The 27371-nt window shown below is 38.2% G+C and overlaps 1 long non-coding RNA gene across 3 annotated transcripts in view; it reads left to right on the top strand.

Annotated features, from left to right (window-relative positions):
• Positions 1–27371, top strand: part of LOC114564570 (uncharacterized) — a 111181-nt gene that overhangs the window by 12223 nt on the left and 71587 nt on the right. Inside the window, exons 2-3 of one of the 3 annotated variants that reach the window (XR_003693772.1) lie at positions 951–1103; positions 4344–5224. This is a non-coding gene — a long non-coding RNA (uncharacterized LOC114564570). Of the gene's footprint in view, positions 1–950; positions 1104–3013; positions 3168–4343; positions 5225–27371 lie in introns of those variants that run through there. The other 2 variants (XR_003693774.1, XR_003693773.1) reach the window with 2 other exon arrangements.

Genomic DNA, 27371 nt, shown 5'->3' with positions numbered 1-27371 from the left:
GCGTGAGGAAGTACTCTAAATGCTGTCTCATATATTTTTCCCTGTGAGAAAACATTTTACACTGATCCTGATTTTAGAATAGATTCATTTCAACTTCCTATTTCAGATAAGTACTGTATAGAAATGTAAAGTATCAAACCGAAATATTAAGGGAACAAAATTAATAATAAAAATCCATTAATATTGAGTATTTCCCTGCAAATTATATTAACATGTTACATATTGTTAATGTGTAATGCATATGTACAGTGAATACTTTTCTATATTATGTTTCATTACTGTTTTTGTTGAATCACATATTTTCACAGGTAACGTACAGATGTAATATTAATTATATTCTTGGCTTTATTATTTGATGATGTCAGTCTCCACTCAGCAGAATATATATTTACACACATATTTTCACCCCTTTGACAGCTAAGTTGTTGTTGATATTTGCAGTAATGATTTCCTAATATATTTCCTATACATAAAAAGCTCTTTGCCTATTCAGGCTTATGTATCGAACCATCTGCCTCTGTCTGCCACCAGTGCGTTTCCTCAATAAGAAGCTCCTGCCTAGAGAAAGTTCTGCATTAGCAGCAGAGACCAGACAGTGGACTGAGTGCCCATCACCCTGGGTTCACTTCTTTCCCTCATACGGCGATCACTCTGTGGCTTTCTTCTGCAGTATTTCCTGGATAAAGTGGTAGCAACTGGCCTTGGTGGCCAGTAAGTAGGATTTTTTTTCTCCCCATCTGGTGTGGCTTTGCCTTTTTGTATTGCGCAAAGTTGCTTGAAACTGGGTTGTGGTTTAGGGTTCTCAGTGCATAAAGTCTCAGGTTTAAAAATAAGTAATGCAGTAATTAACTGAGTACTATGTGATATAATGTTTGTCTACATATACTGTATATGAGTTAGCTGTAAGCAGTTTTTGTTTTTAAAAACTATAATGTTTGTGTCCCCGGCAGGCCTATGAGGATCATAATGATTCACTTATCCATATGTAAATGAGAAGCCATGGACGTCTGCTCCTTTGGGAATCTCCACCCCTTTGAAAAGAAAATAGAGGTTAAAAATCTGCTAAACGAGTTAGCAGCAACCAGGATCCCTCTCTTCCACAGGTAATGAGTTTGATTAATTTTTGACCTTTTGGAAACTTTTCACTCCTTTTTAAGCCTTTTTTTTATTTTTCCCTTCCTGGGTAATACGAAGCTACAGGGTTTTACACTTAGGACTTGAAAGGAGCACAAAGTTTGCACTTGAAATTACAGGTACACAGAGGCCATAGTGAAAATGGCAATTATATTGTACATCAGCATTTTTTCAATATGTTTTTACATTTTAAGGCATTCATCAAACTAAATACATTGTAAAATATAATGTTTGAGATACTTTCTTGACTCAAAGGAAGGCAAAAACAAATGTTGGCCTATAAATAATAATGCATGGGATGCTTATTTTCTCACACAGGTATTTAGAGATCCTCTCTCTGATAAATCATGATTTGTAAACTTTCCCATAGACAGCAGTGACAGGTTTCCTCTGATAATGTAGAAATATGGGGAAAGAGAGGGCTGGGCTTAAGTAGAGCTGTGATTTAGAGCAGAGAGATGCAGCATCTCTCCTTTCCAGAGGAGGCCCTCCTGGGTTTGATTTAATTCTCTGCTTGCACTATTAAAAAGGCCTTCTACTCTCTTCACTGTATGCACCTTGCTGTCATAACTGGCACAAAATCATTTATCAATGCCGCTTGTAGGCAGCGCGACTAAGGCCTTTCACAGTGTATATTTTTTTCCATTATTGATTGTGTATGTAATTCATGAAGAAGTACAAAGATGGGTCTCCTCCTGTGTTGGAATGACCATATTAGGCCAGTAGATGAGGGGACTTTTTCTGCTTCATCTACGAATCCATATAACAATCATCATTCCTGCTGGGAAGGAAACTTTGTTGTTAAAATGTTTTTTTATTTCACTGTTGTCTTACTGGCAGCTGAATTCAACAATAATTCTGTGCTGGACGTAAGACAAGCCGTTATTTGGTGCAATAAACTGAAAGGCAGTGAATGTCAGTGTACCCCTTTGTTGTTTAATTTATTTTTTTTCAAAGTGACGGGAGGTGTCCTTGCTGTGAGAGTTAGTCATTGATGTGGCTATAGTTAGTTCATCCCCTGCAGCGACTGTCTGTAGGAGATGCTACTTCCTCTCTCCTGCTCGTTCATGGCTTCCTTTGCCCGGAATGATCACCTCTCTCGGTCTGTTTGGCTGCATTTTGTATTGGGGTGTGTGCACTTGATCGAGAACAAAAGATATAAGTGTGAAGTACAGCAAAGCCGCAGTTCCAAGAATCACACTGCTCTGGGGTCAAACAAAGTCCCGTAACCTTCTCAACAAAGCCTGCTCTCATGAGACTCGTACTGCTGGGAGATCAGTGAGTCTGCATCTTTTTAAAAGTTGTGTACACGTTACATAACAACCCTTTGGCCCTTATAATACTTTAATGGGTATAATAAAGTTGTTGGTGATATCTATGACTATGACTAACTAGTTAAGAAAAGGGTCCAGTCTGCTATGCCAAGGAAAGTAACTTAGTGTCTGAAGGCTGATTGTTTCTTGCAATAGGCTTACAGACCCACTGTACATTACTTGGTGGATTTTGTTGTATATCATACACCATATATGCTTAAATCTTTCTGATGGTAGGCTACAGGAATTATACTAAAGTTTATTTGAAAAGGAAAGGGCAACACAAAGAATACACTGGAAAAGAATAGGCAGTGTAATTGCTGGATGTTGATTTTATCCGTTGAACAATCTTCATTGTTATATTTAGTGTTATAATAATACTAAATTGTTTTATCAACAACTTACTAATGGTCTTATCAGCAATTGACTAACCCTCTGCTCGATAGGCTTAAGGTAAATGGAAAGAATCTATTACAGGCTGAGAGCCCTTTATCTCAGCTGTCTTAAATATTGACATTTACAGTAATTTATCCCCATTTTCTATTGATTTCTTGTTTTGCTTTCAGGTTACACTGTAAACAGGGTAAATAATGACAGATTTGATAAGAGCTCCCTTCAGAGATGATCCACACCTAGCTGGCTGTGCTGCTGACATAGTTCACTCATCAGCTGTATAACTAATGAAGCTTCTGTAGAGTGGTGATCGTAGTTTCGATGAAGGCCAGGTCAGTGGTTACTAGGGCTGGGTATCATTTGGGTTTTTTCTGATATTGGTGCTAAAATGATACTTTTAAAACGGTGCCGGTGCCTCAACCAGTGCCTGAACCGAAATGTATATAATATATTTGTAATGTATATAATATAAATTATTTAAAAAAAGGAGCACAAAACGACAGTTTGCGACATTAAAGAACAGCTTGTTTATTGCTAAGGTCATATGGTCAAAGTTAAATGATTGATTAATAATGTAATAACAATAACTTATAACAATGACTTATTTCACCAGTAAATTGCTGGTAAATGCCAAAAACAAGCACCGATGGGAAATGGATATTTTACAATAACTTTGAATTCACCACAAGGCTGGCGAGTTTCAAATAAACGCACCATCTGTGTTGTGTTTCCGACAACCAGCTACAGTCAGACTGTTAGGTCCTGGTGTTGGACTCCTCTACAGGGAAACACAGTCACATCGCTTAACATAAGCTTAAACAGTTAAGACGTGTTTAATCCAGCTACTAGCTAACGGTAACGTAGCGTCCCATGCGGCGATGCTTCTGAAAAAAAAAAATAAGGCAGGCTCCGAAATGAGGCACCGAAATTTGCGTTCTTATTTGGTCTCGTTACTACCGTTTACGTAGGAACCGGTGCCCTATTAGCACCGCATTTCGTTACCCAACCCTAGTGGTGACATCTCTTAGAAACAGATTAGGCATGTTGTCAGTGCTGCAGAAAGTCTGATTGAAACCTGAAGATATTGATCAGAGCTGGCAAGGGATGTGTGTTAGTTTGCTAATTATAATTATAAGTCAGATGGAAGGTGGTGTGGCTTTTGCAGCAGTTTGTTGGATTCAGAGAAACAATCCCTGGCAGAAACAAGAAACCAAGAAATGTTTGCAGAATTTTACAAAGCAAGTAAGCTGGCTTGCAATTATGTGTATGGGCCACATTTTAACGGGCAGTATGTGAGTTTAGGTGAAAAGACTTTTCACTTATCACCTTATGTATCCTCTTGTGATTGCAAATCTATATAATCCAATGATATTATGATAATATTGTTTTGATCATGCATATTCTTACACTAAAAGAATTACTCTTTTAGAGTTAAACTGAAAAGTTTTAAACTCCCCTATTTATTTTGAAGATCTGTGCCCAAAACTATGATGTCTTTCCTAGGTTTTATCACTTCGATATCACCGTCTGGAATGCATTGGTAAGCCTGTCCTCCAAGGGCTACTATATAGCTCTCTCTGCAGGCTTTGTACAGGATGAAGAAGTCATAATCCTCAAACAGACTTAAATTCCTCCAGAAAGGCTCTTGATCCTGAATCCACTCATTTTCTTCAAACAACTTGGCCCAAAAGAGAAGGGATATTTGGGCATGGCTGAAATCCTTGATTGAAATCTGCTACAAGTGGGCACAGACACACGTGTGCGTCGATACACACACATGCATGTACACAAACAATCCCCACACACACATAAATACATGCACATACACCTCCCAAGCTGTCGCCTGCTGTCGTGAGAGCCTGGACCAGGTTGTTGAGAGGGCCTCTCTGAGCTCTTATTAAAAGGTAAACTTCTCTAAGGCCAGGGAATCATGTCAATCACAGGTTGTGTTTTCGCACCGAGCCCAAAGCCTGCTCTCTCCACCCTGTCAGACGCTGTTATCACCCTCAAAGCCATATCAGAATGCTGTTTGTTCTGCGCTTTAGTTTCACCCACACAGCGGATTCAAAAAGGTACAGGTCTATTTGATAGTGTATATTTCATTGCCGGAGAGAGACTGTGTTTGTCTTGCTGTGTTTGTCAGCTCATATTTGAGCTGAGGGTTCCTATTAAAACTAAACACCATATCAGAGGAATATTGCCACCGCCAGGCTCTTTTAAATCGCATATTGAGCCCATGGAGTGTGGAAGCAATTTAGTTGTAGCATAGTTTATAAGTGTGTCTCTGCTTGTGATGTTTCTATTTACTCTTCATTCTCATTTATTTACATAGTAGCTTCCCTCTACATATTTCATATGCTGTAAAAAATACTTTATTATATTGTTGTTTCTAATTTCCTGAAATATTAACTTGTTTGCAATTTCACTTATTTAATAAAACCCTATGAGAATGTTTGTTTTCATTGAGCTGCACTGTTGAAGTCCTCAAAGTCCTAAAGTCAGCAAAGACTTGAAAACTTCATGCATCTTTCACGTTCAAGACACTTTATGCTTGAGATGCTGTATCAGTCAGACAAGATGCAGCTCAGATAGCAGCACCACCAAAAGTATTAGGTGGTGTGTTTCTTTTTTTGGAGAACTCTGAATCCACCCACTTAAGTGCTTACTGGGACTGGATGGATATTGCTATTTTTGTATAAGCTGTTGGACATTTGCCTTTGGTTTAGGCAAAAATTCAATATAATAGTATTGTATTTTACTGGAATTATGTCATTGTGGTATGATTATATCATGTTACTCTTAGTGTTTACTACATTATGTTGTCCAAACTGACTCCACAGTCAGTACAGTAGAATTAATTTATAGATTTTGTCATATAAAATGCAAACAGGTGTCAGGTTTTTCCAAAATTATCAAATTAATCTACTGCTATGTAGCACAATTTTCCAAAATAAATGTATAGCTTTTTGGAGAAAGAAAATCCTGTAAATTATGAGGAATACCAGGCCTGGAATAGGGAAATCCCAGTCCCAGTTTCTCTAACTCTTTAAACCTAAATATTGATTTTCTCATCAAAATCCCTTTTATCTAGATAATAGGCTACAAATCATGTACGTTTTCTAAAATAAGGGTCAATTCATTACTGTATATACCTGCTAAATCCTACTCATTCACCCATTGATGGATGAGGAAAACAAAAGTGAAGCAGTGAGGCTATTCCAGTCATTAGTAAGTTTGCTGGACAAACTGCAGGAGGGTGGCTGGGGAAATAAAAAGGTACTTCTGCTAGTATTGACCTTGTTGCTGGACGTACTGCTGTTTGCTCTGTGGCCAACCCTCCACCACACACACACACATTCTCACACACACACACACACACACACACACACACACACGATTTTGCATTGAGTGATCAAGGATGAAAACATTATTGGGTTTCCAATATTGTCAGGGAGTCTTGGAGGCAGTTTTACATAGTTGTGTAACAACAACAAAAACAGGCGGACAGATTTAAACAAAGTAATTATAAACGCATGAACAAACTCAGTTAATCTTTCATTGAAGACACATTTGATTTCATAAATGCATTTTTAGTTGTTCCTATGCTGCTTGAAAACAGACAATAAAAAATGAACAAAAACAAAATCCTTAAATCTGTTCATTAGTATTGCAAACGGTAGTGTACTCCTGTCTGTTCAAGAATCTATATCTGTATATGAAAAACATTTCAAGAAGGTTTGTGATGGAACGCTGTGTAAACAACCCATTACTGCAACTCCGGCTGATTAACATATGATCGTAATTCATCATATCATGTGCAGCTGGTGACATCTTGCAGTAGCATTTATTTCATGTTGATACATGCCTTTGGTTCCTTTTTGACAACTCAAAACAAACAGATTGCAAGCTGTCGCTACATTTGCTCAAGATGCATGGTGAAATGAATTGGGAAATCAGGTGTGTCAGGTGATTAGCACAATCATGCCTGAGATCCTTGTGGAATCATAGTAACTTATTTGAATAAACACAGTGCAGACAGACTGTAGCGATAGCTGGAACCGTGTGAACGATCTACTGTATCTTTTTTTTTTTAAACACTCCTTACAACCATTTTATAGTACAATCCACTGTGTGTAACCAAGCTTTGTCCTGGTGATATAAATATTAATGGTATTAAGTAATACCACTGTGACCTTGTATAAATTAAATGTCAGAATTACGTAATAACACCATGTCTAAATCACCCTAAGCATCGACTTATGCATTATATGTTCTATAAAAAAAGTTTCAATATCGGAAAACGTATACGCCGATATGTCTGTGATAGGCCAATATCGATTGACCTTAATATTTGTAAGCACAGATTTTCTACTATAGCCTGCCTACTTTTGGATTTTTGAAGATGATGCAATTTTGATATTTAAGAGTTTACAAAAAATCAATAAGATGTATGTTTAAAAAATATATATATATTTTACACAAGCTTTAATTGAATTTGTTTTTCTAAAGAGCATATTATTTACTGAATGTGACCTTTTTAACAGTTGAAAAATAAACATTTGCTCTCCGGTGGGCAAACTATGTAATGAGAATACTTTTTTTCAACCTTTCATGAAATGAAAGTGAACTGGTATGGTGACTTTTTAATTACAATTGTTAGGGTGTTTGATACCCATAATTTGCATCATCGAATAGAAAAGATTTCTAATTGAATCAATGTCTTTGTTAGGCCTGGGACCAGTGTTGAACCTGGCCACTGAAACAACTTGTCAAAATCAGGATCTGAAATATAGAGCCAAACCTTCCAGTAGTCAGTCACTAATGGTGTATACATGAGGGGTGGCAGTATCTCGGTCAGTAGGGAGTTGTGTTGGGAACCGGAGGGTTGCAGGTTCAAGTCCCCATACGGACCAAAGTATGGTGGTGGACTGGTAGCCCTGGACCAAGCTGCTCTCGAGCAAGGCACCGAACCCCCAACTTCTCGGGGTGCCTTTCCATGGGCAGCTCCCTCACTCTGACATCTCTCCATTAGTCCATGTATAGGTACTGAGCATGTGTGTGTAATCCAGGCCTGTGTGTAATGTGTGTAATAACAACAGAGTGAAAACATTGTAATTTTCCCTTGCGGGATTAATAAAGTATACATTATTATTATTATTATTATTATTATTATTATTATTATTATTATTATTATTATTATTATTATTATATCTCCTTTACATCTTGAAGTTTTTTAAAACAGAAGTGGTAGGGTTGACTTAAAACTGTGCTGGCTTCCAAATCCAAATCCCATTTGACCTGCACACTGCTTGACTTGGCAATGTGGGAATTTGAGTGGTATCACTGGGGACATTGGCAGTGCAGCTCTGTTGTGCAGCAGTCTCCGGATAGTAATGGGACGTAGTCACCAGGGAACTCCTTTGAGTGTGTGTACTGATGGAAAACTGACAACTGTGAGCAGAAGAGCGAGGAGAGCGATTCAAACGAGTAAGCAATAGTGAGGGAAATAGAGGAGCGTTTGTATGGTCTTCTCTGCCACTGAAGTTGTAAAATGGAAAGATATTTCTCCCCTGACAGCTACAGTAGATCTAACTCCCTGCGTTGTGCTGCTTATGATGTTGTGCGGCGTAGAGGTGGACCACGGGGGTGTCCCAAAGGCTTGTTGTTTCTTGTCAGAGATTAGATTGAACCAAGCGGGTCTGGTTCATACTCTTGCCTGAGAGAAGCCAGAACTCCCTGTCAACTGACCACAACCTCTGAGCTTTGCTCTGTATTACTTTATCCAGATTTATTTCCCATTGTAGAATGAAAAATATGTTATTTTAAAATAGGTTCAACCTTCCTGGGGGGTTTCCATAGCCTACTGTTGAATATTTGGTAATGTAACTGTGGTATACTCTACACTGGTGCATTTACGGCCATTGGGAATGAAGAAAAAGGCTATACATGTTTCTCAGTTTCAACCTAATCCTTCAGATAATTTCTTATTTCATGCATTTCCAATTAGTCTGCTTGGTGATTTTGAACTTTGGTTCCAACAACCAATGAAAAGATCAGCTGCATGTTGTTGGCAAGAGACTAAATGGAAGTCCCACTCTATTTATTCACCAAACATCATTAGACAAAGTGATGACAAACTTAAGTTTAGTTAACTTAAGTGGTTGTGAATTAATTTAAGCTTTATGTATTAGACATTGTGTCAGGGAAGTTAGTTTGAGTGTTAAAATATTCGTTGAAATGTCTCCTTGCAAGTAGATTTTTTATGTGATGTGAACTTCTGGCAGTGTAGATAGATGGACAATGCACGGAGGAAGCACTTGTTCGTCATGTCAATTCCAGCCACAACAATGTGACAGGAACACAGTGAAGTAATTGATTTTCCTTCATCAGCTGGGGGAGGTGCTCTAACGACTATTAGAGGTGTGAAGAAAAAGGGCCTTGTACTTGTTGTTTGTTAACATCAATACTTCCCAAAAAATGTAAATGTAGAATGTGGACTTAGTTTGCCTAATTAAGAAGTTTACAATTATTGTCCCCAAATATCCTCATAATTCAATACTTCTTAAAAAACTTTAAATACTCTTAAGGGCTTTGGGGAATTGTATTTCATGATTGCCCTTAGACTGTACACTATAATTGTCTAGTAATAGAGATCTTTAGAAATCACCCCCTTTGCTGTAATAATCAATTTGATGCATTCTTGTCTGCTCTGTGAGAGAAGAGGTTAGCTGTCCCCCTTAGTTTTAGACAGAAGGTTTAAGGAGGGATCCTCTGAAGGCATATGTCAGTGAGGTAAAGAGCGCTGACAGCCATACGTCATCTCTGCCTGGTGCAGGCCCCTGTATTTAAAAGAGTACGGCAGTCAAAAGCCCATAAAAGTGAGTGACTCCTCTGAAGCAACTGCCACTGCATGCAGGGAGGAGATTCAATGTGAAAAAGGGGAGATAATGTGCTCACTCACTAATGGGCACCCGACTAGACACAGGCTCATTTTTCACATCATGTCATCTGTAAGGTTTGAATAAAAGTAATGGCCACAATGAGCCTGGATCTCTCCCAGCCATTATGGCTTTTGCTTCCTCACTTTTATTTGTGTTGACTTGTACAGTCGGAGGAGATGACAGTCTCTGGGCCTGTGGATCAGTCAGAGTGATGATCTGCACTGCTCTCCTCTGCTGCTGACAGGTCCCTTCTCTCTGTCAGGCATGTGAGGCCAGAATGCCGCACTACGTCATATCAAATGCTGTAATCTGACAGAATAAAGGGATTTGCACACTGGGGACATCACAAACTCTGTCTTTTGTAATTTTCTGACAGAGAAAGAAGGGGGAAATGAAGGGGTTTCTACAGTTCCATGTAGTAAGAATTAGTGTCAGTCAAAGTTAAGTGGCTATTTTAAGATAAATAGGAGAGGATTTCCGTGGCATGTTTTGGGGCATTGGGCTTTAAAAGACTATGCTAATGTGAGTAGATACTGATTGGTCGTTGGATGTTTTCATTTCCTGAACATTCAGAGTTGCAGGACACAGCGTGTCTAAATATCCATTCTGAAAAGGTTAGTGCGTAATTAACGCTTAAATTCACTGCCACTGTCAGCCATGTTCAGTTCAGAATTTCAATAGATGCTCAGATGTTAAGCTTTTCATCTTAAGCATACATTGTGCACATTAACCTATACAAATGCATATAAATAATACAAATAAGAATATTATTAATAATAATATGATATTTGTATGTGTGTTCTGTGTTAGTGTGTCAGGCATCTTGCATAACACAATCATTTAATGTATGTAGAAAAGGTGATAGAAAAAGCAATAATATTTGATAACATATTTTATGCTTCATCAATTACTTTTAAAATAAAGGACTTTTTGTGTCAGACCCTATAAAAATGTGAAGATGGATGAGAAAACAAGTGATTTCCTTATTAGGTTCAGGAGTCAAAGGCCTTCTTCCAGAGCTGTGGGCTTCAAGAGCCCAGAAGATTAAGACATATATTGGATTCATGATGGAGGCCACAAAGTTCATTTTCAAAATAAAATAGAATATTATTCACAGTCCTTTTAAAATTCAGATTGCCAGCTGACCTGTGACTTGGGAGTAGTGTATTACATTTTCAATGAGCTGCCGCTATGTCACTAGAAGGAACAATCCCATTTCTTGCCCCTCTGCCAGGGGTTTATGGGATTAGACCAACCATAGTTTAAGGAAGTAAACAAAGCTACTGTAAAAGGGAATTTTACAATTAGATTTTGCTTTATTTTCCTCTCACATCCCTTTTACTGCAACTGCATTATTCTGTTAATTCTTGAAAGCAATGGAACTGAGACGGATATCTGATTGTGAGCCCTACTGAGACAACACTGTAGTGAGGGAAAACGAAAACAGTCCTGCTTTGTAAGGCATGTGAAAATCTCCCACCGGTGATATTACAAGAGACACATGCACACAGCTCCGGCTGATTTTCATATATATTAAAATCACTACCTACTGTGGCATATGAAATTGTGCAAACCGCTAAGGCCTAGGCTTACCATTGGAACTTCTGCTTCACTTTGATTCAGATTTTACACTCAATTCTCTGACCCTAAAAAAAGGTGGCCAATAATCTCATTCACACACTGCTTCCATCATAGACCCCCACGCACCCTACATAAGACCATAGAAGTAATATTGACATTAGTCAGCTGCATAAAAAGTTGCATGTCATACACAAATATTATGAAAAGTTAACGCTTTCCTCCAAGCTATACACACTCATAGCTGCCAATGCCAGTATAGTAGAAATCTCCATTTAAACCCTCCTACAGGACAATGGAAATCTGTTTGTACAGCTCTTGCACAGAAATATCAATATAATATTCAGTCCATATTCTAATTTTAACTCTCACTACTGAGAGCTTTGAGATATTGAGGAAGAATGCTGAGCATAATCAGTCAATAGACCTGGTGGAGGGCTGTACCACACATGGTAATAAAGCCACAACTTCAGCATGGTGCAGCTCATTCCCATAGTACCCCACATCCAACCCCCATCTCACTGCACCAATGCCTGCCTCATCACTCCACACAAAATATCCCACCCTTAATTGGTCTGTGCTCCTCCAACATGTTTGTAATGAAAAAAGCAGCACATAATTCTTAGTTTGTTGGCTGGCAGAGCCCAATTTACAAAAGTGGAGGTTGGTGATAAGCAGAGACAGTACGGCTGTGGAGTGCTCAGAACAATGAATCACCCCGCTGCCAGGGTTGAGCAGAATATAATTGAGTCAAACATCTCTGAGCACTTTCACCATAATTAATGATAATCTGTAACAGAGGAATCTGAGATTCCAGTTCACAGAACTGTTTAATTAGGCCCAGTAATGAAAGCACAGGCACTACAAGAATATGGCCGGCCTCATGATTAATGATTTGTGCTACTGAACACAAAAGTGCTGCACCGTTAACTCCAACGGATGCTGCTGTGTCTCCCTGGCATTTACAGAACACCAAAATACATATGGAGCTGTTTTCACCCCCTATATAAAACATGGTAAATACAGTATCTTTTCTATATGCATATGCTCCTGTTTTTATTATTGCATTCTCTGGATTAGCCAAAACATTTTTCACCTTTAGTGGAATTATTTAAAAATGAACTGATTCATTTATTTTTTTACATTATATTGAAGAGCGTTCTAATTGTCTGTCCATGTATATTAATGTGTTGCACCGATCAGTGTTTACAATTTGGTTTAGTATAATGTAAATGACCAAATGTGCACCCTTTAAATTAAGCTATACATTTATATGATAGGAAGTAGATTTGTATGAGATAGGTTAGATGATATGTAGCATTTTAAAGTTTTATTGATTAGGTAATGACAAGAAAGTATGCTTAAAGGTGCAATATGTAATATTGTATGTAATACTGGCAGCTAGCGGTTAAAATAGTTACTGCACTACCAATTCAAAATACTGGAGAGTCGTCTCCCCCGCCCCCTCCTGCCCAGACTCGAAGTTCACGGAGGTTGCCACGCTGAGACCGCAGCATTCACAACAATGTTGCTAGACGCTTTTCTCACATAGCCAGAGATTACTCCACAGCACAGCGGAGTAGCTAACGCTAGATGCTGGCTATATTGACAGTCATAAAAGCCCGTGCTCACGCGGAGCTCTGTAACCAACTGACAGACACACTTTTTTGGCTTAAAATTACAGTATGAACCGCTAAAAACACAACAACCTCACTGTCCTCTCCACACGCCAGTCAGGCACACTTCCTCGGCTTAGAATTACAATACAAACCGCTAAAAATACCACTACCTTGCCGACGGAACACACTTCATTGGCTTAGAATTACGGCAACAATCGCTAAACACACTGCAAACTCACAGTCCTCTCTTTCCGATTTACAGCCCCCCTGTCGTGGCTTAAAATAACTCACCGTTGTCGGCTCCATCCGCTGAAGAGGCTACACGCTGTAAACAGCCATGGGCTGCTTGCCTGGTCCTCCCGGTAATGTTAGCATGGCGGCGTTAGCCAGGACCAGTCGGGACTTTACTGGCTATGTCTCAATTGTTTTTGTGAGTAACCAACTCGGGTACTCTAGCTATATAATTCAATGTGAGTACACAAATGTTGAAATGACAAAAAATGCCCATCCCTAGTAGCTGTGATAAATTAGCCTGAAGCTAATGCTTACCTGTTCAGGAGAAAATAAGCCAACTCTGCGTCCTTTTGGGATCTAAGCTGTCTCCATCTTTCAAATACATCTCCAATATTTACCAGGGGGTTGTTACGTCTCTGGTCACGCAACTGTTAGAAACATGCTGTTTTCTTTTTTTTATGTCATGTATAATCTATCTCCGTTGATCCTGTTCGTTTGTTTGCTGCTTTCATGGCTGTACTACCGTTACAGCTGTAGCGCGCTGGGTTTACGTTTTTACAGGTATATCTGGCAACCCGGCCTGGCTGTCAAACTGGGCCGTTGATAACAACACACAGATCAAAACATAAACATAAATTCCGTCACGGAATGTAAATTTCAAAAAGAAAAAATACTGACATTAGCATTGTTGTCAGAAAAGATAGTATTTCAGTTTAACATGTTTCCTTAATATCTGATGAGGCATTGGTGTCATTTTTGGATTTATTACAGTACAAATATTACATATTGGACCTTTAAATGAGATTGAAGATTATATGAAATGGAAACACTAAAATATGTTTAAACTATGTCAGCGATTGTGTTGTGGCACACATTTCCAAACTGAACGTAGTGACTGTATTTTTTTGTGGCTACGCAGCCAGTAAAACATCTTATTTATGCAGTTGTGATAACACTGTGAAAAACGATTGGCATGTGACAGAAAAATAATGTGTAGTTCCATTCACTCAAGTCATAAAAAAGGACATACAAATTGAGTTTTTTTTTTTTTTTTACTTAAAAGTATGGATTACATTATTGAATGAAATGCTCCAGCTCCTGTTTGTGCCTTGCAGGCATCTTTGTGGTTATTTCTTGGCAGGGTAGCCAGAGTTCTGCGACTTCATAACACAGCAGCAAGCAGGGCTTTGCAGTGGCTTAGTGCTAGACTGGCTGCACCTTTTAAATGGATCTCATGAAATGCACAGTAATACAGTCATACCGTTACAGAAACAAAATAAGGTTTTTGTTTGGCATGAATTGGATTTCTACTCAGAATAAAAGCTATTAGTCACTCCCTGTCAATTTGTTGACTGCTTCCAGTATGATGTTTTTGTGTGCCAGACCTCTGAAGTTATATTTCACACTTGCTTATTTTAAACTTAATGCTTCCTTTGGTGAAAATTTGGTTTGGCAAATTAAGAGACATGCTAAGAGGCTTAATAGAAAGATCAGGCCGTTATCAAATAATTGGAACAATATGCTGTGCAGGAACCTACTATTCATTTTATTCATCATACTTTTCAGTAAAATTTTGAAGTCTCCATCAAGCACACACACCTTAGGAAACATCAGTGTGAAAGTGCAGAAAACCAGGCACAGAAGCTCAACCCTCATAAATCTATGACAAAACTTTCCAAAAATGAGAAAGAGGACACAAAAAAGAGAGAGAAAAATAGATTTTTTTTCCTAAGAAAGAAATGACTGTAACCGCACACCCCCTTGCCCTCCCATTCCCCATGTCTAAATCTTGTTTAGTTCTTTAATTCTACAGTTTCTGACCTGGATCTGGCCATCGCTGCACATGAAAGAAATTACAAAAGCCTCTCAGTCACAGCAGCCCAGCTTCCTCCTGCACCACAGCATTTGTCATTGCCAAAACAGCAGAGTTTAATTAAGTGTTGTGAGCAGCCTAGTGAGAAACACACTTTAAATTAAACCTCTGAACATGCTGCTATTGGTTCTTTACCTTCTCAACAATCAGCAGGGTATACAGCATAAATTTCTATCTCTCAAGGGGGAATGCAGCTGCTGCACCTCTAGCGATTCATAAACGGCTTGCCTCCACAAGAGCAATCTCTATTACAACACATTTCATTATAGCCCAGTTTGGAAGCAGATGAATGTGATAATTAATGTCCCATCCCAACTAAACATTTTATTTACTCTTGATGAATTAACGGTTGTTATCAGGGACAAAAAAAGAAGAAGCATGTACTGTATGTCAGTGCATCTGTGTAGATGAAAAGAATTACATGGCAAATTATCTTGAGGCATCAAGCAATTCTTGGTGCAAGAGAAGGAATTAATTTGATCCTCTCTATATAATGGATTGTTTCAAGTTGGTAAGCATTTTGATTACGTTATGCATTTATAAGTATGTATTTTATTATATCAAAAGACACATTAGTTGAGTCAATGGGAGCAGCCATTGAAGAAAATAGAAGAGGCCACTGGCTGTTACATCTGGAGCAAAGACAGTCCTTTTGTTAGGTGGCATTTGAATTGGCCCTGGACATTTTAAGATTCGTATTATTAGATGATTATAAGAGTCCACCTTACTAAAAGGAACATTTAGACACATCAATGCCTAAAATTGAAATGAATCCACACATGGAACGTATTCTAGTAATATGCAAATAGTAGACTGCTACACTATTGATCATATGTCATCATTGTGTGTCTGTCATATATCGGTGACAAGTACATTATATCATGCCACAAAATATATGTGCTAACCATGAGGACATCTAAAGGTTAAATCTGGTGATACTCAATATTTTTCATATTGTCAACAAATCTTATGAAAATGCCAAAACCAACACTCTATTGATCCTAATAACAAGTATTGCCTGATTAGCCAAAGCCTAAAATAGTATATGCCATAGATTCCATTGTTGTCCAAAAACTATTATAAACACATAAATAAGCCACATTATTGCACTGGCTGACATGTTCAATCTTTAAAACTAACATGGCAGTTTATTTTGAGTTGATCCAACATACACCATCCTGGTGGTGAACATTTTAAGTAGCGCACCCAATCCATGGGGAAAAAGTGGAAAACGGTCCCCATCAATTGCACAATTCATTCCTGTTTGAGTAACATTTGCTAAAAACTACAATGCCTATCTGGTTTAGGAAATTATATAGCCTTCTTCATAAATTATTTGATTAACTTAATTAAAGCATATATTTTGTAATAAATGTTTGAAGATTCACATATTCAATAGGCTTTGTGTGTGTCACATATCTGAAAGTTGGAACGTATTGAGAGATGGATTAACACACTATTGGTTTTAGTCTTTCATGAGATTTGTTGACAATAACAAAAATATGGAATATTGCCAGCCATATCCTTTGCGTTAAAGTTATTGTCCATTCTTGTCTGTATTTTTTGCATTACAGCAATGGACTTTTAATGTTCTTGCAAGCTATTGTTTTTGCATTATTATTATTATTATTAGTTCTATACAACTCCATCTATTACAGTATTCCTCCGCTCAGCTCAGGTGCACGGCTGCTCCTTAATGTATAGCTTTAGTCATCAACTCAATGTATATTGAAGTGCCAGGTTCCTAAGCAGGCTGAGTGGCTAAAAATACTCTTGTGCCCGTACTGTATAACATGTAACAAGCCAATTCCTGGCACAAACACAGAGAGCAATCAAACTCAGCCCACATGAACCTTAAACAAAGGTGGAGGTACATTTTCTATCCATGTTGGATGACATTTCCTTGTCCTCCCCTTGCTGCAGCTCCTACGTTTGAGTGATCAGACAGACATTACAAGGTCCAGGTTTATTAGCGAGACCATATAGGCCCAAAGCTCGCTGTGGTAGAGGTGTAATTCTCTACAAAGTGTGTCACGTTAACTCTGTTGACTGATCCACACAACACCTGGTTGAGAGGACCCCTCACATCTGCAGCAGCCCTGTAAGGGAGCAGCGATGTCTGTAGCTCTCTGCAGTGTAACCACGAAGAAGCCCTGACATGCGTATCATAGCTGGCTTGTTCATACTGCAGCAGGCAGTCACTTATACAAGGAAGTTTCCAAGTGCTAAATTGGATGAAGTGTCTCCACTTCACTTACAGTATACTTAACATATATGAAAAAAACAAGTTCAGCTTACAGTATAATGGAATATATAGGAAAACTGGTTGTGTTAATTAGGAAATGGGCTTTGATCCAAGTTTACTATCAAAATTCAGTAATTATTTTAAATGAAATCCTGCCATACTTGCAGTATTTGCATTTGACATGAGTCATTTTCACATCACTGCCATTTTTCAGCAGCTAATTATAACTTATTTGATAGGTAAAGTGTTATCAGTCCGATATAATAAATCTAAGATTAAAGGAAGCATGACAACTTACCCTGGTTTCACAGTAACAACGTCATGCAAAATGTATTGGGACCGATTAAGGTCAGAGTTGGATCTCTTTTATCATTGATCATTTAAGGATGCTCCCCTGCTCTTCCTCTTTGGAATGCCAAATGATATATGATCACTTCTACACCGCTAGTTAATGTACACTATTAGCTCTGTATTTAAACATGATAATGTAATTGATTCACAAATTGATTTATTGATGTTAATTCAAGTGTTTCATATATTAATCACGGTAAAGAAATTAATTTAGTATATTTTATGAGCTGTTGTGCGATCAACTAATGATATGAATTAATCAACTTTAATAAGAATTCAAACACTATTGTTCAACTAATTTGTCACTTTGTTAGAGGGAGAATGAACAAGGGCCTTTTGATTTACAACACAACTCTACTGGACTATTTTAGGGAATGACACTGCTTATTTCTTGGATTATAAACTGAGTTATCAGTTTATTAGGTAGACCTTTACAGTTTAATCTACTCTTCCAGAGCAGCCTCGCGATTAATCCTACCTTTTTGTCCTATCAATATGTGAATTCCTATCACAGTTTAATACCAAATACTCTATCATATTGTTTTGTATAAAATGATTGAGAATATGACAACGGAGGATCCATTGTTTTGATCTGGATTGCAGTTTCTATTAACAAGCTGAATTTTTAAAGGGAATTGACCCAAACTCTGGCCTGCACCTTTTTTTTGTTTACAATGTAGAACTTTACAATGCAGTGTAATAATAATAGTGTAACAGTTTTCAGTCTTTGAGTAAACACTGCAGTTGTTTTGCACTCCAGAGAACCATTTAAGTAGGTCATTAGGGGCTATGTCATGTCTTTAAAGTATTGATCTCTCAAGTCAATGGAAAAATAACAACCCGGTTATAAGCTACTTGTCCATAGCGATGGGCAACATAAATTATTTAAAAAGGGCAGATTCACTGCGGCCATGGAGCCATCAATCACAAGATATGGCAATGACAAAAAAGCTGTGCTTCACAGGTCCCTCCTATCTCCCCCCCAGAACAATTCTATCAGCCAGGTGACTGTGAGGAGGCAGGATGACCTGATGTCACTCACATTGTTGCCTCTGCCTTTGAAGGGCTCAGCTCTCCTCTCGGCCCTGGAATGGGATGGATAAATAGATTCTCTGTGTTTACCGCTGGCCTCCCTCCCAGTGCACACTTCAATTTGTTGAACAGTAAAAGGTGGAGAGAAGATTTGGAGTTTCCCAAAGAATGGATGAATTTTTTATCAAATGGTTGAATTGAGTTGCAAGTGGCACAATGAATAAATATTCATAGGTCGTTACTCAGAGATATTCCATTGAAAAGTAAGTGATACAACAAGTGTAAAGGTTTATATATCCTATATTGTCCTTATCCAAGGTAAACAGGATTGATGAATCATGATTTACATGATATTTCATAGTCTTTCATCTTGTTGTTTTGTTTAATTTTCTCGCAACTATGCTCAATCACAGATATGATCAGTGATATGTGTGTGATTTATCCCTACGGTATATGCACGTCTCTTGCATTTGTATATTGTAGCAGCAGACATCCCATCTTATTTGTACTCTGTTGTTAAGTGGAGATAAATTGTTATATAAAACAGAACTTTTTCACAGGCTGAAAGTATGAAAGTAACATTGCAGTGATGGTACATCAAGTATAGAGTTGAAAAAGAAACTAAAGTGACTTCTATTTGCAGGATATTTCTGACCAAATAGACACCTAAATGTAATGTTGTATAGTATACCGCAAATATAGCTTCATTAATAAAACAAAGCAACCCCTGATTTTAAATAATATAATCTGATTGGATGTGCTGTACTGATTCGTTTAAGCTCTAAAGTAATTCATGGTCATGATATGTGTCCTTTGTCCAGTATAAATCCCCCCTAAAAAGGAAATGCAGCCACCACTGCATGAAGATGTACAGTACCTTAATAGCAGATCATTAGAAACACATACTGTAAGAGCATCATAAATAAAGCCATGAAAAGGCATCCAAGCAAATAAAAACCACAGGGAGATACTTAAGTGTGGCGGACGTGTCTTTGAGTTTGAATTTCAAAACGCAACTTTGATTAATAATTGATTATACAAACCCATGCTACATGAAAGGCAGGAAGAGGTGCCATTCTTGTGAGCGGCCAGCCGGTCAAACGGCACTTTGTTGTTTCAAATGCTACCCTGCATATCGGTACCATGGTCAGTCCTCTAACCAACCCAGAGCTGTGCAACAAAGACAGCCTGACAAAATGCCGGCGCTGCCCTGATGAAACGAGACATGCAGGGATATGAATGACTACATCTAAGGGGTAATTGCTGCAGAGCAGGAGCCTCCTACCTCGTTTCATTTAGTCTATTAGCAATTTATGGCTGGTCTCACTTAGCTCTACACAGGAGGGGTTTGATCTAAATTCTCACGAGCTTTTAGGTGAGGCTGGGACCCAGTAGAGAGCCTTGAGGGGAAGAAAAGGGTTTCACGTACCACTGTTTTAATTCTCTTTAGCTTATCATTAATTTGTTGTCACAGAAGAAAGGTGAGCGCCACATAAATCTAATTAAAGTTAATGGGATTATGATCCCATTTTCTGAGTCTCTGAAGTCCTGTTTTAAAGCTGTTTAGGCAACTAAAGTATTGTTCTGCATAGTGCATCACTAAGCTTTGTCTCTATGCTTGACTGACTGACAGTATTGGTACATAATATAATTAGATCATCCACTTTACTCTGGGACTGATTACAGTAAAAAATAAAGTAGATGCAATATCAGTATAGTGACAACTATCATCTTGACACTGCATTTGAAATAATGCTGATGTTAAGAAACAGAGTTTAGCGGTCTGTAAAGATTTTGGCCACACCAGTCGTAGTGCTTCTCTGCCTTGTGGTGGAGGTTCATGGTAGGGGTTTTGAGCCGAGGGTAAAAGTGTTGGTGCTATCAGAGGCCCCGCTGGCTAATGCCCTGTGTCAGCCCCCCACTGACCATGATGCAGATCTGGATGTATTGGGGTGGGGGTTCTGACTGGTCCACCAACAACAGGCAGACAGAGTAGGCCGGCTAACTCTGTGTGATGGCTTCATGCTGATCTGGCCCGGTGGCCAGCACACCAAGACATTGTGTTTCTGTTTGCTGAGACTTGGCTATGTTTTGTAGTCAGCAGTGTTTTGAATTAGAGGTTGTTTGGGTTTAACAGCAGTGTAGATTAAACACACCACTACAATTGTGTGGCCTAACAATGACAGAATAATTAATTGTTAAGATATTTGGGTTTAAGTATATTTCATCTGTTTTTCACATAACTCAATCTGCACCACAATAATAGTATTTTGCTTATTGACCTACTGAACTTTTCATTATCTGTCTATTTTTATCAACCATACACTAGTCATTATTTTGGACTGAGAACAAATAGTACTTGTCCAACATTTCTTTGAACTATTATTTTAGCTAAAACATAATAATGATTTTTGATCCAGAAGTGAATGCAAAAGCAAAGTAAGATATTATGAGAACATTGTCACACGTCTATGCAACACCATTAAACTGAATGAAAAATAGCAGAGCCTGTGCTATTTCTTCATCCTTGCCACTCCCCTCCCACTGTGCAGGACCATGTGGCTCTGGTGAACGACAGGTCTGGTGTTTGCTGTGAAACTCTCTGTGGCACCTCCCTCCACAGGGGACTCTGAACCACCTGCCAACAGGAGTGACTCCCACTGGGAGGGCCGAGGCCTTGCGCTTCCTCCCTTGGATGACCTCTGACACACCCAGTTTGTGCTTGGTGGCCTTGAAGAGACAGTGGTGGGGATTTCTCCCCAGCCAAGCAGCGGGTTGTAATTGATGTGGCAGAGACGTCAGCACTAATCTTTTGCTCTCTGACGGCCTCTCTGTAAGCCCCTCATCCACTCGACTCTGAGACCTGCCGTACCAACCTCGGCAAACTGCTACCTAGTCAATTAGATCTACCCTGTCTGCTCCCTGTTTTGTGTAAATATATCTCCCGTAGACACCCAACATGTTCAGTTATCTACCCCGGCACATTCAGGGTGATTTCTTAATGCCGCTGCATGCCACTATCAGCAAATGGAAAGCTAGGCTGATATCTCTTCCCGCAGTGGGCTGACTGATTATATATGGAATAGAGGAACACTGTTGATTTTCATATTTGTATGGAGGATTCCTATCTTCCCCTACATACCGTGGTTCCCACAGTGCATATGGATATTGTAATCACACTGTTGTATATTGTGCGCTACACCTAGGGATACCATTACTAATTTTTTAAAGTGGGGTGAATAGAGTCCAATGTGAAGCACTATCAGAAGCACTGCTTTGTTATGTGTTCACTCATCCCTCAACAATGTCAGCAACTTTGCTTTAGAGGACAAACCACATCATGGAAAGAGGTACTGCTTGTTACTTAGCAAGAGAGAAATGGGCGAACCGCATATTAAACCATATTCAAAGCTCATTGAGCACAGCGGTTGTATTTAAGGAAAAACATGGCACCTTTTTATAAATGAAATATTTAATGCATGATCATGGTTGCTCTGGGTAGTTCTGATTACATGGAGGTAAAAATAGCACTTAATTAAAAGAGAATGTAAGGGTTTGGATCTGAATTTGAAAATACTGAAAATTGATTTTGATTGCAGGTTTGCTTTGTTAGAAATTATGTTTTTATTGTTTGTCACAAAGTCAGTCTCAGTCTTATTTAATATTGGCAGCCATGCATTTTTAAGTTTATCCAGTATGGTTTTAAAAGGTATCTTAGGACTGATGGTGGTATAACTTCCTCCATAGAGAAGCATTTAATCATTCAGTTCAAGTTTAAATGAAACTCTATCCTAAACAGACATGTATAGAGTACTAGAGACCCAGACTTGAGTAAAAATACAAGTGCTCTATCAAAAAAGTGACTTGAGTAGAAGTTGAAGTGCTCTTTAAGCAACACACTTAAGTGGAAGTACTAAAGTATTCAAAAATGTTTGTACTTAAATATTGCAAGCAGTTTATTTTAACATTTACTACTCAAGTACTGAAAGTAAAAGTACAATTATTGTCTTTCACTCCGACAAATGAAAACATGGACTCTAAGTAGGGCCAGGGGTGGTCTCCTTCCTCACCCTCACCCCCACGATCACTTGAAGTTGAAGGTATTGAAGGTGGTGTTTCTGGTTCTTCCATCTCGAGGCAAACTGGTGTGGCTCGCGTGTTCTCGGTGCGGGCAGGCAGCAGAGTGAAAGCCAGAAAGGGAGCATGCGCTAGGGCTGGGAGAAAATCAGATATCACGATATTCTTGACCAAATATCTCAATATCGATATTGCGGCGATATTCTAGGGTTGACAATTGGTGCTTTAACAAAATATCTTCACACTTAGATTTTAGATAAATAATCATCAGTAATGTGCACATAATGTCTAAGTGGGGAAAAGGCAAATAACAGAACAGCTAGCACACTCTGGTAAATTCAGAAAAGTACATCACTTTACTGTAATGCAGTAAAAGACAACACTTATGTCATATCACAATATTACGATATCCAAGATCTAAGACGATATCTAGTCTCATATCACGATATCGATATAATATCGATATATTGCCCAGCCCTAGCACGCGCTAGGCACTGTCTTCTTATAAGACAGCTTGATCGCTTGATCAAACCTGGTGACCGAGCCATCTACCGCTCTGGCAGTGATAATGTGGGTTTGGAATGGTTTGTAAAATTTTTATAATTGTAACGATTGATACATAAAAAATGTATCGGCGTAAAAGTATTAAACTCATCGAAAATATGTACTGAAGTAAAAGTGGAAGTAGGAGAAAAAAATAATACTCCAGTAGCGTACAGATACAGCCTTTTAGTACTTATGTAAGTACAGTAGTGAAGTAATTCTACTTTGTTACTATACATTAGGGGTGACACGGTTCACAAAACCCACGGTTCGGTTCGTATCATGGTTTTAGGGTCACGGTTTTCGCTTCTGTCTGGTTCTTGTTATTTTTTCTTTTAATCTTTAACACTCCAGAAATATACTTCAGTATATGATATATAGGTTAATTATCCACAATGTATGATACAGTATTAAATAATTATATAGTTATATCATGTAATCATGCACAAACTGAATTTAACTTGACTTTAAGCACATTATTGGGACCATCTCTGAGGAAAGCTAGGTGAGATTTTGATACAGCAAGAGGGAAGACATTGATGATTTCAACAAGCTTTTCATTTATTTGACAAAAAAAGGAGAATATGTATTGCCATCTACAGGAACGTATGTGCCTTTTTAGCACATGAAGATTGAAATATTACAGAATATCAATTGAAATAACTTGTATTTATCAATCTGCCAACTTCAGTGTAGCTCTTACAAAAATTGTATCCTTTAAAAGAAAAAGAGAGGAACTCTTAAAGCTCCATCTTTTGAATAAGTCAGAATACGTTAAACATAAAAACAGTTTACATTGTTAGTTAATGTCCTATCCTGGCCTGGGACACACATTCATACTGATTCTGACTGATTGATAAAGTACTTATTGGACTTATCATTGCACTTACAATAACGAACGTAGCTGTCCTCAATTTAGGTCCTCCTGTACGTCTCATCTCCGATTTTTCCTGCATCCACCCTGTGTGTTTCAGACATGAAAATCATTCACCTTTTGGTCAAATTCACAGTTTTGAAACCAAAATAGGTGACCTACGTGAATCGTGTAGATTTGATTAGAAAATGTTTAAGGGGGGCCGCTTCAGTGACTTTAGAGTGAAAAAACTGGCAAGACGGTCTGAAATGTTTTACATGGTCTTTTGCTGTACGTTTTGTTGGTAACTTGTCCACTCCTCTTCTTTCGCGCAAAAGGGAAACACACTGTCTGAGGTCACATACAGGCACCTGACGGGCACGAGGCTACATTGCGCATGCGTCGAACCGTGCGGGGCACACACGCTCCGAACAGAGACAAGCGGACCGAACCGTGCGGATGTGTTTTCATGAACCGTACCACCCCTACTATACATCTCTGATCCTAAACCTTAAAGGAATAGTTCAACGGTTTGGGAAATCTGCTTATTTGCTTTCTTGCTATGAATTAAATGGGAAGATTGACTCATGTCAGTTTGGCAAATATAAAGCTACAGCCAGCAGCCAGTTAGCTTAGTTTAACATAAACCCTGTAAATGGGGGAATTGTTTAGTCACAAAGTAACAAAATCTGCTTACCAACCCTAACACGTTATATCTTATTTGTTTAAGCCATATAAGAATGTCAGTGTAAAAACATGTTTTTGTTGTAAGGGGGGTTATTAAAGAACTATTTCTTAGCAGAGACCAGTTACAACGTGATCAACTTCAGGAAGTTACTGCGCCCTGAGTTTAGTACCATTATCTCTATTGGAAGAGGAAAAAGTGGGATTGGCAAATCCCTATTTTCCTGTTTTGGACTGCAGTATTAGTATCTACTGTACAAACATGTCTGACTGTTTCTTAGCAGAACAATACTTTATTGAGTGGTGTTAGTCAGTGGTGACACTCATTGTACAGTTAGTGTATTGTCATTGTATCGTTGTGCTGCTAGAACAACTGTTTGACACAGTGCATACAAAATTGAGTTGTATTTCAAAGCTTACATCTCCGAAACAGAGAAATGTAGTCACATCCCAGTAAAACGCTTTGGTTTAATGAGTTTCCATCCAAATAAAGTCAATCCAACTGATTCCCATGAAAATGTTTATATGAGCATTAAAATGATGGCAGATGGCATCTGAGGTATCGATACGCTTAACTCTTAAAAAAAACAGAGACCTCAATGAAGCACATTTATTGCTGTGATTTTTATGGAATCAACAGCTTTATCAAAATCCGCTTCTCAGGTTTATATTTTTCTTTTGAAGATTATATTTTGGGCATTTTGCCTTTATTGGATAGGACATCTTAAGACAGGAAAGTGGTAGAGAGAGGGGGATGACATGCAGCAAAGGGCTGCGGGTCGGAATCGAACCCGTGCCACTTGTACGGTCGCACTGCTTTGTTCTAGTTCACAGACTCTCAGCTCTATTGTCAATAAAGTAAAAAAAAAAAAAAAAAAAAAAAAGAAAAAAAGGAAGTTTGCCGACAATCCAAGGGGCAGACGCTTCGCAGCACAGCGGTCTAGCAGCTGAGCAGACAGAGAGCAGAGATGGCAACTCAAATGTTTTGTTGGGACACTATAAGCAGAAGGAATCTGCTAGCTGCTAGGCTACAGTGCAATTGTAAAACACAGCATCGGCAACGGTAATGTGTCCACCTCAGCTGAGAAAGGAGACACGTCTTTGCCTTCCCCACGGTGTATTATATTAAGTGTTACCTGTAGAAATAATTTCATAATAATCGTCTGGAGGCCGCTGGTCTGTGTGCTATAAAATTATCATTGATTGGAAAAACCAAACAAATGTAATTCGGATTGTATCTACCTGGGCTGGTCTTGATCTACCTGGGAGGGCAGCCCAAGTAGAACATATGTATAGGAAACACTGCTCAAGTTAGTTAATTACTATAAGAATAATTTGGCAATAAAGATTGATGCACATAAGTTTTTCATCATTACCCACCTCAAATTAGGAGGGAACACAAAGAGATTATGTCTCTTTTACAAACTTAAAATCACACCAAAAAAAATCTAAAATTGCAATAACGTTCCTCCAAATTTAGTTTATTTTGTGAATGTTCTGCTTTTCTGCAAAAATCCGGTAATTGTTAAAATATCCATCTATATCGTCCTCTCACTTACTAATGGAACAGCTCCAAGATTTTTCTGTAGCTGACCTTATATAGATGACCTGACTACCTTACTGGCTGAAAAGACTGAAGTTGTACAATATTACCTAGTATTTGCTTATAACTATTTGTTGTTACTATGACTTTTAAATTATCCATTTTATGAATCTATAAAACATATAGTCATTCTATTTTAATATGGACGTTCCCTTTAAATTGGGAGCTTCAACAGGTCTGAAGTTATGACATTTTCACACTACGCCACTGCAACAAACATTTCACGTTTCATTACAGTGGGAGGCAAAAATACCTATTTCCCCTATTTCATGTTACATATGACCTTCCAGTTGTGATTTTTCTAAACACTCTGGATATGAAGCTTGTACTATACAGTGTGTTATTAGAACGGTGGCTAGGACAAGCTCTCAGCACATGGTCCACTGAGAATTTTCTTACCTCAAGAATTCATTATTTATATAATTACTATGACTAAATATTCCAACATTATAGTTGTGAATATTTTTACTAGAGGAAGGTCAAGCTGGTGATAAAAAAAAAAAATGGAAATGAAATAATTCACCAAAGAGGGGCCCATAGAAAGCACACACAAGGTTAATCTGCTATGACTGTTGAAATTTCCATGATATGCCAGTTGAATAAAGAATTATGAATGAACCATGCTGTTTATCCAAACTCTTCTTTTTCTGAATAACCATATGAATTATAGACCTTTTGTCAATGTACATACATAAAGGCGAGCAAGACTTCAAGGTTTACTTTTGAAATAATGCATTACTGAAGGGAGATGTAGAATGATTACATCGGAGTACTTCGCCCCTCTTTAAGATAGGATACAACCACTCGAACACAAGCAAAAGATTATATACGATTCATGTAATTTATAGTTTGGAAGCTTTACTAACATTGTATGTTTAATGCATTAAACTCAACTTTT

The sequence above is a fragment of the Perca flavescens genome, chromosome 11 (assembly GCF_004354835.1).
Source record: "Perca flavescens isolate YP-PL-M2 chromosome 11, PFLA_1.0, whole genome shotgun sequence".
NCBI lineage: Eukaryota > Metazoa > Chordata > Actinopteri > Perciformes > Percidae > Perca > Perca flavescens.
This window is presented reverse-complemented; position numbering and strand designations above follow the sequence as displayed.